Genomic DNA, 9,757 nt, shown 5'->3' on the forward strand with positions numbered 1-9,757 from the left:
GGGAAGCGTCCAATCAATTTTTTTATAGACTTGATCAAAGCTAAAGAAGTTTGATGTAGGACAAACCTATGACTTTAATTAATCTGGAACATATTGATTTGCAAAGGGTCACATGCCTTTTCATCACGCCATTAAATTTTGTAGGGTTGTAATATATAGGTAGTCAATTGTAGATTGTATCAGGGGTGGGGCACCTTTTTTCTCAATGTTTGTTCTTTTTCAGCTTGGTTTGTTCTATTAATTGATTCGTGGTTTGGAACTAAGATGGGCTTCACATATGCTTGCTTCTATTTTCGGGGGCATGCAATCAATTCACATAACTATGTCTATGAAATCACGTGGGTTGCTCAGAGGTGTTGCCACTAATTCCTGTTTGTCGCTCATTGCGACGAGATGTCGGACAATCACACAATGAAAGTGATGTGTGGACGATGCATAGCCCGTAACTGGGCGACGGCCAATCCAGCCGTCTGCTACACTTTGGTGATATGCATGTACAAATTGATCTACGATGTCGTGTAGAAATCGTCCGCACAACATCTTGTGCATAACAGTGCTCATCACACAAAGGAAAGTTAGGCCAGCCCAATTAGTGTTACTATCTCAAGGTTTTGGGAAGGTTCTCGGTATAGATTTTTCGGTTTAGAAAGGTTCCAGAAGGTTCATCTCTGGTTTCTTGTTCTTCTTCCTTTTTTGTTGTTTTCTCTGCCGATATTTACATGGGTTTTTTTTGCTTTGTCTTGTTCTGATTTTATTTTTTTATTTTAAAAATCTTAGCAGTTTTTGAAATGTTCTCAAATTAAAAAAATGTTTAAATGTTCAATCCTTATAGCATGTTAACGAAAGTCTTGAAAAAAATACATGCTCATAGGCCTTAAAAAAATTCACATATGTTTGAACATCTTCGCCATTTATAGAAGTGTTTGTAGATTTAGTTTTTTTTTAAGTCAAGTTTTCTCAAAATTTCATGCATTCTTTTAAAGATGGTCACACGTTTTTACTAAAAATGTCCATGTATTTTTAATGTTTAAAAAACCTAACAAAATCCAAAATAAACCGAAAGGAAAAGAGAAAAAGTATATTCAAACCTGATACTACAAGTTTTTTTATTGAGGATCCAATACACAAGTTGTGGCACAAGCCTAACTAGGCCACCGGCCCCATACAGCGTCACTTCTGCGACAGCCCAACAGACATTCGCAACTAGTCCCCACGTTGCTTTTGCTAAAGAAAGAAGTCCCATTTCTCAAAAAAAAATCACCATGCTGCCACTCCCATCGGAGGAACCCGGACGCGGTGGGGATGCTCCCGCAAGGCTTTAATCCTGAACACTTTGGGCCTCATTCGGTTTGGAGGATTTTCGTAGGAAAAACATAGGAACAAAGATTTTGGAGGAAAATCTTTTATATATGCATTCGGTTTATAGAAAATACGTACATGAATTTTATAGAAATACTACTCATTTCCTATTTTTTAAAGAAACTACACATCCACTCAAAACTCATTTTGCGCGTAGAAACGAGATAACTCAATTTTTTAGGATGGCAAGTACCATCCTATCAAATTTCCATACTACTCCAAATTCCTACATTTTGATTTCCTCCAAACCGAATGAGCCCTTGGTTTGGAGGAATTATGGAGCAAATTAACAGCGGTACTGTAATGTTACGTGGAAATAGCATAATGCTCTGCCTTTTTTTTTTGAAAAGGAGGATATACACTGCACATGCAGTCATATTATTAATTATTCACAAGGACCTTATAAGTAATACATCAGTATGTCTGAAGCCACTATTTTATCAACTCATATGTCACAATGATGAGATCATCACTGGCCAGGACAACGTTGCTAGGGTGGTAGACACCCACTACTCGAGCACCTTTGGCTCGCCCCAGCCACGGGCTGGACTTGGAGCGGTTGGACCTACCGACACGAAACTTGGCGCACCTAGAGACCCCATTCTTACCAAAGGAAATGGAGAAGGTTATCAAGTCAATGTTGATGGACAAAGCATCGGGCCCAGATGGCCTCATGGGCCGGTTTTACGCAACTTGTTGGCTGATTATCAAGCAGGGTTTCATGAGGGCAATGGACCATTTCTTCCGTGGAGATATGCGAGGCTTGGCAACCATCAACAAAGATGTGGTGTCCCTCGTGCCAAATAAAGATGGTTCGGTGGATCTAAAAGACTACCGACCAGTGAGCCTAGTCCATTGCGCCGTGAAGATTTTTCGACAAAGTGCTAGCCACGAGGCTGGCGGACGAGTTACCTTTCCTAGTGGGAAACCACCAAAGTGCCTTCGTTAGGGGCCGCTCATTGCACGAGGACTTCATGCTCGTTCAGTGCACAACACGGAGGTTGCATGTACTCAAGGATCCAATGGTGTTGCTCAAGCTAGACATCTCAAAAGCATTCGATACGGTGAAGTGGCCTTTCCTACTGGAGGTTATGACACGGATGGGGTTTGAAGGAGGTGGATCACATGGATTTGTGGATTGCTTGCCACCTCGACAACGAAAATCGCGGTGAATGGAGTGCCAGGTGATACGGTATACAATGTGTGCGGCCTTCACCAGGGAGACCCGATCTCCCCTATGCTTTTTATCATGTGCATGGAGTTACTATAGTCCCTATTCAAGCATGCCACTGATCGGGGCATATTCACACCCCTGGCTCGAGCTGGAGTGCACCAGCGACTCTCAATGTTTGGTGATGACGTCATGGTTTTCTTCAAGCCCAAGGACCTGGAGATACGGGCTTGTTGGGAGATCCTGACACTGTTTGGGGCAGCCTCAGGACTCATGGTGAATCTATCAAAGAGTGCTGCACTACCCATCCGATACTTGACCATGGAGATGGAGTCGGTGTGCAGCTCGCTCGCCTGTACAAGTGCATATTTCCCGTGCAAGTACCTAGGCCTCCCACCCACGATCCGAAAGGCCACAACAACACAGTTTCAATATCTGGTGGAGCAATTCTCCAGTAGCCTGCTCAAAGGGAAGGCGGCTACCTTACCCAAAAGTGGTCGGCTAATACTCATCCTCTTGGTGCTATGTGCAATACCAATTTATGCTATGCTCGCGCTCAGTATACCTCCAAGAAGCCTAGCGGCCATGACGAAGATATGTCAAGGGTTCCTGTAGTGCGGCAAGATGGAGGCTCGGGGCGGCAACTACGCCGTGGCGTGGGACTTGGTATGCCACCCTAGGTGGGCCGGCGGCCTCGGAATACCAAACCTATGATGGTTAAACACTGCCATGTTGGCGAGATGGCCATGGCTGCAACGTACTGGTCAATCGATGTCGTGGTTTGAATTCAAGATTTCTATGCTGGCGGAATCGATGGCCTTCTTTCAAGCAACGACTAGGCTAGATCCGTGTACACGGCCAAATTCTCTAGGCTCGAGGTCGCGCCTATAGCGGAATTCACATGGAAGTTGATGGCACTCCTGCAGCGTCGTTACTTCGCTTGGTTGGCTACTAAAAACAGATGTTGGACTTCCAATCGACTAGCACGGAGGAGGCTTCCCCATCAGAGCACATGCCCACTGTGCGACCAGCATGACGAGACCATGACCCACATCATGATTGGCTGTTTATTCACAAGGGAGATCTGGGCGAGGGTCTGCATTGCTATGGGACAACCAAGAAGAGCTCCAGCACCGGATGAGACGCTACCAGAGAGGTGCATTAGGCAAGAGGAAATCGGGCAACGCCGGGAGATGGTGAGGGCGATATCGTCCTTGTCCTGTGGGAAATTTGGACACATCGCAACGCCCTGGTCTTCGACGTAGTGACACCATCTACACGGAAGGTGCTGCAGAGCATCGACAACGAGGCCCGCACGTGGAAGCAGGCAGGACTCCTACGAGGGGAAATTCGAGGCGTTCTTCACTAACCTCGCGTCATGGGATAGTAGTGGGTAGTCGACCATAGCTAGCTAGATCAGTGGTGTCGTCTTCGAGCCACATGTACATAATCTTGTAACATCAAATGTGGAGGGAGTCTTCCCTATCCCCTTTAATATATGATACGCACACTCGTGCGTATTCGAGAAAAAAAAAGAGAAAACGGTGCAACATATGATTGACATTTGACAGCTTGCCACTTAAATCAATTTCTATATTTTTATGGTTTACATTGCCGTTTGTATGTGATTATGCACTTAATATCACAAACAATCATATGCATTGTTCATCATAATAATCATATAACCCGGCGATGGTAATGGTAAAATCACTTTTATATTTATATTGCTTTCTCTTTAGTGTACCACTAATATAAGACGTTGTAGAGACTTGACACAAGCTGGCTTATATTTAATTACAGAGAGGGTAGTATTTTGTGCATTCTAAGGGAGATATTCCTACTGTCATACTACTAAAAGATGTGATCCGCTGTTTTGACATATTGCATAATTTTGCAGGAAATATCTTTTGACTGATCATTGTGTTTTAGCTTAAATGTCCAAAGTGTCTAAAATATTAAAGTAATGATCTAAATGCTCTTATATTTCTATACAGAGGGAGTACATGTTATTGCCTTAAATGTCCATAAGTTGATGCATATTGTTGCATCATAGGGCTGGTGAGCTGAAAGTGCTCTCATTGGCCGAACTGGTTGATGAATGCAATCATTGATTTTCATGGCCCCTACCTTGTACCAGATAGATAAACATGGCCGAAGACAAGGTAAAATTCAGGAATACTGGGTCAGTGTACCCTCTCAAAACGGCGTGGACGGCGTCAGAATATATTGGATCATGAACCGTTGCAGCATTAGGAACTTTTTCAGCTGCAGATGAGGAGTAGAGAAACACAGACGCGCACACACATTAGCATCTCCGGATGCATGCCACCACGATCAGACAAGAGAGCGGAAGAAACAAAAGCAATCAAAAGGGACAAGAAACATGATCAAGCAGTTTCTCTGCTCATCGATCAAACATTTATTTGCTTGGATACAACAAACATACAATCAAGCTGCTGCAACAACACGCAGCAAGAGGAGAAAAGGAGTTGCATCTCCATGAATCTCTTCGAACAGCACGATGGGGGTCGATTACAACACCTGAGCGAACAACAACGGACACGAATCAAGAAGTGATGATTGAGGGAACTCCATGCGAGACGACGGCCTCTCCTCCTCCTCCTCCTACGGCGTGAGGAAGAAGAACGTCATCTCGCCTCTGGGAACGATGCTTCAACACCAAAGATACTTATACTGCAGCAAGCATCTCTTGGGGGGCTCAGCCGCTCCAATTTGACCTGCTCTGAAACTCGTCATCTGGCCGGGTTTCTGAACTTTGAACGACAATATCGATCTCCTGCAGTGACACGGATCGGGTGCACTGAACCTGGACGCCTTCTTGTACCTTTTTTCTCTGTTGCAGCACTGTGGTGGCACAGGTCGCGTTGCCCCATCGGTGTCCCTGCTTTTCTTATTCTCCCTTTATGCCGCCTGTCCATAATAGTCACGTGTAATGGGACAACTAGCTAGCTAGCCCATTGGATTAGACGGATTTTCTAACGGAAAATGCCAGATTAGGTCTATGTGATCTACCGTTAGGATTACCAAATGTGTCCTAGCAGCATCATTTGTCTACGTGATAGCTGGCCTTTATTTAAAAAACACTGATGATGAACGTGCTGCAAACGACAAGTGAAACACTACTACTTTGTTGATGTGCGATGGTGATCTCACGCTCAGTTCTTAGTAAGTCACTAATACAAGATTGACTCCACACTCTCCATTACTGTTCAACCCCAACATGGTTTAACCAGCCTGATGGCAACAAGTAAAGGAGATGAGTAGCGGAGCGCATCAAGTTAATTAGTGAACCAACTGTACGTTTAAACTGTATATATAACGCTGGGATTTTTATTTACGTATTAGAGGTGGTACCCGTGTCGTCTCGCTGCACCGATCGAGATGCAAGCCATAAACATATTTCTTCGTCGTCTACCTAAGCTCATGGTCACTTTATCAAGATAGTGCACCCACAGCACTACTGCAACTAACACGTCCACCCATGGCCCATGAGATCTATGGAGCACTTCCCTGCAGTTATTAGCAAAGATTGCCCAGCAGGATCCCAGCTCGCATGTCTGACCGCTGTCCTGTGCTGCAAAGTGGCGCGAGCTTTGCACCAGTTGCATGGGATAATGATGATGATTCTAGCGTAATCCCATTAAAATTCCCTTAGCATGCGCTGACAGTAATGTTCCTCGACCAGGGCCGGTCTTGACTTTATAAACCTTCTGAAATTTTACTTCATTTAGTAAAATATCGCAATATCTTAGTATTTTTAGAAGTTATGTGAGTTTTGAAATTTTACTTCATTTTGTAATTAACAATATACTAGGCTCTAGTACAAACCTTCTCCTAAACGTCGCACAAAAAAATACCAGGTATCATAAACTTTTTGTCAATATACAAGTTGGTAATATTGTAATGTGGCAACATTGTTGAGTGGAGTAAAAGTTGACAACTTCTGAAATTCTTCTATAGCATCAATAAAGACAAACAATTGCTATTACAAGTTTTAGTTGAAGCAAGCAAGGGTTTCTTTTCCCCTCCCCTTGCTATAGTCCCAAGAGAGGCGGAAAGAGGGCGGCACCGTCTTCCCACCGTGTCCGCCGGCGAGGCCGCGGGTTCCCTTCCCCTCCACTGGCCGCTTCAGTGTCGGGAGGTGGGAGGAACCCTGGTCCTCTGCTTTGGCGTGTATATAGGGTCTGGAGTATGGTTCTAGCTAGCCGGCGGCGCTATGGAGGTGGTGGTGCTGCCGAGTGGAGTCGGGTGTCGCAATGCTTCCCCTTCTGCGGCGGCGAGGGAGGAGATGGTGTGGTTCAAGTGGTGCTTCGATTTGCTGCTCCTTCGTCATGCGGGCCTGCCATACCCGAAGCTGAGGACTTCTCGTCTGCAGTCTACAACGCCACGCCGACTCAGGGTGAGTTCGGCGACGTCGAAGCGGAGTCGCGTCGTTGGATGTAGTAGTTTGGTTCCTCATGGACCTGAATGTATTTTCGGTGTTTTCTGGGGTGTGTTGTACTTCTAGAACCTGCTAATAGATCTAGGGTCCTTTCTACAAAAAAAATAGTTTTAGCTGACAAAAAAACACTTGTTGACTATAGAGGTGTATTTCCCTTAGGCTTTGTTCGGTTACACCATGTGCAAGGGGATTGAAGGGGATTTCACTTGTAGGAGATTTAATCCTTGCAATCCCTAGTCACCGAACGCAGCCTTATTGCCAAGCGCATACGTTTATCGATGAGTCCAGACAGGGCCGTACCTTCCCCACGACCTACTTGGGGACGCCCATTAGTGACTCTCGGCTCACTGTTGCCGACTTGCGGCCGACCGTGGCCAAGCTGCAGACACGCATTGAGCCTTGGCAGGGTAGGTGGTTGTCTAAGGCGGCACGGACGATTCTCATCAACTCCTCCCTATCTAGCCTTCTCTTGTTCCTCATGAGCTTCTACAGCCTGCACGCGACTCTGCATCATGAGATCGCTAAAGTCTAGGCTCGATTCTTCTGGGCAGGCGATACAATAAACAAAAATACCATATGGTCAGCTGGCCGGACATATGCAAGCCTCGGGAGAAAGGGGGCCTCGGGATCATGTGCTCTAAGCGCATGAACATCGCCCTCTTATCCCGCTGGCTATGGCGTATCGCGCAAGGACAAGGTGGTCTCTGGTTAGACATCATCCGGAACAAATACCTACGTGGGCAACCCCTCGCCTTCTGTCAGAGATCTGGCGGCTCCCAGTTCTGGCAGTCGGTCATCCAACTGCTCCCGGTTCTTCGCATTGGGACCTCCATCTCGGTTGGGTCTAGGCCTGCGACTCTGTTCTGGTTCGACCGGTGCGTGGGAGACATCCCCTTCGCCGCGCGCTTCCCCGACCTCTTCTCCATTGATACGTCTCCAACGTATCTATAATTTTTGATTGCTCCATGCTATATTATCTACTGTTTTGGGCAATATTGGGCTTTATTATCCACTTTTATATTACTTTCGGGACTAACTTATTAACCGGAGGCCCAGCCCAGATTTGATGTTTTTTTGCCTATTTCAGTGTTTCAAAGAAAAGGAATATCAAACGGAGTCGAAACGGAACGAAATCAACTGGAGAAGTTATTTTTGGAAGGAAACCTACTGGATAGACTTGGACCCTACGTCAGAAGATGAAGGAGGAGCTCACGAGGGTAGGGGAGCGCCCACCCCCCTGGGGCGCGCCCCCTGCCTCGTGCCCCCCCCTTCGGTCCACCGACGTACCTCCTGCACCCATATATACCTACGTAACCTAAAGCTTCCAGAACGAACAATAGATCGGGAGTTCCACCGCCAGAAGCCTCCGTAGCCACCGAAAACCAATCTAGACCCGTTCCGGCAGGGTGCCGGAGGGGGCAATCCTTCTCCGGTGGCCATCTTCATCATCCCGGTGCTCTCCATGACGAGGAGGGAGTAGTTCTCCCTCGGGGCTGAGGGTATGTACCAGTAGCTATGTGTTTGATATCTCTCTCTCTCGTGTTCTTGAGGTGATACGATATTGATGTATCGCGAGCTTTGCTATTATAGTTGGATCCTATGATGTTTTCTCCCCTCTCTACTCTCTTGTCATAAATTGAGTTTTCCCTTTGAAGTTATCTTATCGGATTGAGTCTTTAAAGATTTGAGAACACTTGATGTATGTCTTGCCGTGCGTATCTGTGGTGACAATGGGATATCACATGATTCACTTGATGTGTGTTTTGGTGACCAACTTGCAGGTTCCGCCCATGAACCTATGCATAGGGGTTGGCACACGTTTTCGTCGTGATTCTCCGGTATAAACTTTGGGGCACACTTTGAGGTTCAATGTGTTGGTTGAATAGATGAATCTGAGATTGTGTGATGCATATCGTATAATCATACCCACGGATACTTGAGGTGGCATTGGAGTATCTAGGTGACATTAGGGTTTTGGTGGATTTGTATCTTAATGTGTTATTCTAGTACGAACTCTAGGGCTGTTTGTGACACTTATAGGAATAGCCCAACAGATTGATTGGAAAGAATAACTTTGAGGTGGTTTCGTACCCTACCATAATCTCTTCGTTCGTTCTCCGCTATTAGTAACTTTGGAGTGACTCTTTGTTGCATGTTGAGGGATAGTTTTATGATCCAATTATGTTAGTATTGTTGAGAGGACTTACACTAGTGAAAGTATGAACCCTAGGCCTTGTTTCCTAGCATTGCAATACCGTTTACGCTCACTTTTATCACTTGTTATCTTGCTGTTTTTATAATTTCAGATTACAAATACCTTTATCTATTATCCATATACCACTTGTATCACCATCTCTTCGCCGAACTAGTGCACCTATACAATTTACCATTGCATTGGGTGTGTTGGGGACACAAGAGACTCTTTGTTATTTGGTTGCAGGGTTGCTTGAGAGAGACCATCTTCATCCTACACCTCCTATGGGTTGATAAACCTTAGGTCATCCACTTAAGGGAAATTTGCTACTGTCCTACAAACCTCTGCACTTGGAGGCCCAACAACGTCTACAAGAAGAAGGTTGTGTAGTAGACATCAAGCTCTTTTCTGGCGCCGTTGCCGGGGAGGTGAGTGCTTGAAGGTATATCTTTAGATCTTGCAATCGAGTCTTTTAGTTTCTTGTTTTATCACTAGTTTAGTTTATAAAATAAAATTACAAAAAAATGGAATTGAGTTTGTCTCATACGCTTCACCTTTTTAATATTTTTCG

Source organism: Triticum dicoccoides, chromosome 2A (genome assembly GCF_002162155.2).
Source record: "Triticum dicoccoides isolate Atlit2015 ecotype Zavitan chromosome 2A, WEW_v2.0, whole genome shotgun sequence".
Taxonomy (NCBI): Eukaryota; Viridiplantae; Streptophyta; class Magnoliopsida; order Poales; family Poaceae; genus Triticum; species Triticum dicoccoides.